The sequence below is a fragment of the Crinia signifera genome, chromosome 6 (genome assembly GCF_055691185.1).
Source record: "Crinia signifera chromosome 6, ASM5569118v1, whole genome shotgun sequence".
NCBI classification, from domain to species: Eukaryota; Metazoa; Chordata; class Amphibia; order Anura; family Myobatrachidae; genus Crinia; species Crinia signifera.
Window position 1 is genome coordinate 113,558,384 of NC_139222.1, and position 4,499 is coordinate 113,562,882.

Genomic DNA, 4,499 nt, shown 5'->3' on the forward strand with positions numbered 1-4,499 from the left:
CTACTGTGTTCCTTAGAAAAATGTATTAAAATTGAAAATCTGCAAAAAAAATGAAATTTTACCTACACATTGTTTTAATTCCTGTGAAACACCTAAAGGGTTAACAAACTTCCAAAATGCTGTTTTGAATACTGTGAGGGGTGCAGTTTTTGAAATGGCATCATTTATGGGGGTGTCTCACATACAAGTCCCTCAAAGTCACATCAGAACTGAACTGGTCCCTAAAAAAATCAGTGTTTGAAATTTTCTTGAAAATTTGAGAATTTGCTATTCATATTTTAAGCCTCCTAGTGTCCAAAAAAATTAAAAGGAGGTTGAAATAATGATGGCAACATAAAGTAGACATATGGTCTTTGTTAGTTATTAACTATTTTGAGTGGTATGATTATTTGTCTCACAAGCAGAAAATTTAACATTTTGCAAATTGCAAAATTTTCAATTTTTTTACGACATTTTGGTATTTTTCACAAAAAAACACAGACTGTATCGACCAAAATTTACCACTAACTTAAAGTACAATGTGTCACGAGAAAACAATCTCAAAATCACTGGGATAAGTAAAAGCAATAAAAAGTTATCCCCACATAAAGTGATACATGTCAGATTTGAAAAAAAGGGCTCTGTCAGGAAGGCAAAAACAGGCTGCGGCGGTAAGGGGTTAATAAACTCTATTTCTTACTTGTTTGATGTTTTTCCATGACAAATCAAGGGATTTCTTTCAAAGAGAAGTTGTAATAACTAAACTGACATTGGGAATGTGAGATGTATGCTAACATATCATCATTTATTGGTTAATTCAGTGTGCACATTTTAAGGGTGCAATTTACTAAGATGTGTATTCTACTTCACATGTGATGTTGCTATGGGCAACCAATCAGATCCTGTCTACTATCTTCTTGAGGGTGCTCAATAAATAAGTAGTTTCTGATTGGTTGCCCATAGCAACATCACATGTGAAGTAGAATACACATCTTAGTAAATTTCTTTCTAAGTGTGAAGTTTTGAGCTGCTGATTTATTGCTGGTATCTTAAAGCGCAAATAAGGTTGAAGTTGGCAAAAAAAACTAAATAAAATAGGGCATACTATATCTCACCAAAACTGTCTGGTTATCGGTTGTAGATTGGCTTGTCTCACAGAGCGATACCTGGGTGTGAACAAGACGTATTCAGATTTTACTCGTCAGAATGAGAAAATAAGTATGGCAAATGAATATATATGTAACAAAGGTAAAGAGAAATCTAATAGCATTACGTTGTTTTGTCTTGTGTTTGGCATGCTTTAGCTAATTGAGGGCCAGATTCTCTAAGCTTCAAAAGTGATAAAATGGAGATTGATAAACAGCCAGCCAATAAGCTCCTGTCTGACATTTTTCAAACAAAGTCTGTGACATGGCAGGTAGGAGCTGATTGGCTGGCTGTTTATTACTCTCCATTTTATCACTTTTGAAGCTTAAGGCCTATACACACTGGGCGGCTTTGAGCTGAAAGCCGCCCAATGTTTATGCCCCGGCGATGAGTGGTGAGCGCTGCTGCACGCTCCCGCATAATCGCCGGGAAAGCCGTTTATCTGCTGGTTATACCAGCAGATGAGCGGCATTGAGGACTGCTTTGCATAGCTCTGCACTATGCAACGCTGTCCTCCCCCCTCCGTCGGAGCCGGGCAGGGGGAAAGCCGCTCAGTGTGTATACACTAAGCGGCTTTCCCCGCAGCGGTGATTGACATCATCGCTGTCCATACATGCTGGGCATACTCGCCCAGTGTGTATGGACCTTTATAAAATCTGGCCCTGAATGTTTTCCAACTTACAGCATTTCTTTATTCCATTTAGCAGATTATTCAATTACAACAGTATCAAAATAGCTTGAAACCAACTGACACAAATCATGATTTCCAATTGTAAAGCGGAACCGAGTATGCTGCGCTATATAAGAAACTGTAAATAAATAAATATCCAATCAGCTTGTGACATAAACAAGCTTTCTTTAAATGTAGATTGTACATACAGATGGAGCCCCTCTTGTCTTTGCCTGGCGCTCCCCAGAATGTCCCCGCTGGCGAGTACCGGCGGAGAGGGACTCCATCAGAATGGGACTCGTGTGCATCCCAGTCTCTCGACGGTGGGACCCTGCCCACCTCCAAACAAGAAGGTGTACAATTTGGTACTGTACATGTAAAATGAGAAGTAACAAACTGATATTCCTTACAGATACATAATAACAAAAGACTGTTAAAATTTATTTTTCAGGGGGATATTCAATCCCCGGCGAGCATCTCCCGTCGGGGAGATGCTCGCAGGGCCCTATTTAATCCTGTCTTCCCCGACAGCATTTAGCAGGGTTTCTCGGCAGAACGAGCCCGACATCACTAGCTGTCGGGCTCGCCTCTTCCCGGCCGCAACTCACTCCACGCCCCCTTCTCGGTCCCCGGCAGGCGGGACATGGAATCCCGTCTGCATGTTCTCGGTCGAGCTGACTGAGAACGGGACTGGGTCACGGCGGTCGAGCAAGCTAGTCTGCCGTGACCCTCATATTGAATACCCCCCTTTATGATACAAAATGACAATTCGATGTGAAGCATCAAAGCGAAAATGAGACTCCCATCACTTTTGGTGTCTAACTGGTACAGCAACATAAAATGATTATACCTATGTTGAATTTTTCAAACAAATTTAAATATCCATACATTACTTGGTATTTTCTTAAAAAGAACTGTTAACTACTGGTAAACAAGTATGAGGAGTGGATTTTAGAGGATGAAGGGAGATGGGAAAGTAGCCACAAACAGTGTTATATCAGGGATTTTGGGGAGAGAGGTCAGGAAATGACCATTAATTATCCAAAAAGGTACCATTCTGTTTGTTCAAATAATTAAAAAATGTGAGAGACTGTCTGTTTGAGAGTTAAGTTGATCAATATATGATCAATATAAAAGCCTCATTTCACAAGGAATTCGACTTGTAGCTGGCCATCGATAGGTCAGATTTTCACAAGCCATTTGCAGACTTACACAGGGTGGGATTTCACTCTATGGGCAGCGGCTATCGTCGTGCTCTGCAAAATTTTATGTAAGACTCCACATCTCTGTCCTAGGTCACGTCAACCTTATTCACTAGTTATTGGCATCCATACCATTGATGTACAAGTACTACATAAAGCATGCAAATTCCAATTGTACAGCTTCCAAATTCCAATTCTGTCAGAAGTCCACAAAAAACACTTAATGTTACACTTCAATTGTTATTCTTTGAATTGTTCCCCACAGTGTGCCCATATCGAGTTGCAAGTAACTTGTATCTGGAGTGGCCAATCCCAGGCCATGCTTTTAGTCCCGGAATTCGGGATTGAAAAACACTAAATCCCAGGATTTACTTGGTAAATGGCACTAGCAGACTTCATCACATTCTTTCTACCCCCAAGTGCTTTTTTCTTTCTTACTCTCTTCGCCATCCCCCAAAGAGATACGGTCACTGGGTCGTCATGATTGAAGGTTGACATGTAGTAAGGTCGACATGGCTGGAGGTCGACATGGGTTAGGTCGAGAGGGTGACATGCATTAGGGCGACATGGGTAAGGAGGTTTTCACCTTTTGGGGGGGGGGGGGGGGGGGAGACGACAAGCGGTATTTCATACCCTACTATCCTCTAGGGCGTGGTGGGAGAATAAAACGCAGCGAGCCATGCGAGGGGACGCGGTGCTACATTTCAGTGACTGTGTCGACATTCGGGACAATAAAAAGTAGAAAAAAAACCATGTCGGCCTTTTGACTGTCAACCTAATGTATGTTGACCTAACCCAGGTTGACCTTCCTGCATGTCGACCTAGTGTTGTCGACCTAGTTGCTGTCTATCCAATGATCCATACCCCCCCGGGCCTCCGCTTGTGCATGATATGAGTTGGCGATTGCAACTGACATGGTGTTGCTCAGTCTGACCTCTGATGCTGTGCACAGCAGGGGACAGAAGAAGCTGGGCAGCACCTGGGCCATCTACTGCAGGTGGTCAGTGCTGCTTGACAGCACTGACCACTAACAGCATATGCAATTTTGAAATCCTGTTATTGAAGGCTCCAATCCCGGGATTCAAATCTTGATGAATTTAGGCCAAAATCCTGGTATCCCTATTGAATAAAATACTTCATACAATACTGTAAAAATATATTTTTCATCACGAGTAAATCTGGCATGCCCGCTATTAAGAGGGCATATTATTAAAAAAGCAACCCCTGTTACATTTAGGAGTAAATATCATTTCTTTAATACTGTATGTTAAATGTAAATAGTTGTAATTAACCAGTTTGTACATTTTCTATTTTTATTAAAAGGTACCAGTGATATTTATGCCAAACAACAAGCCTGTTATGCAGTATTTGAAGATGAAAAGTGTGCAAAAAACACAAACCCGGTTGCCAGCAACCAGAAGACAAAGCTACTGCCTCAAGAAACAAAAAATACAAATCAAATTGGCCTAAGGACAGAGGATAAGAAAATAAATGTTGAAAGG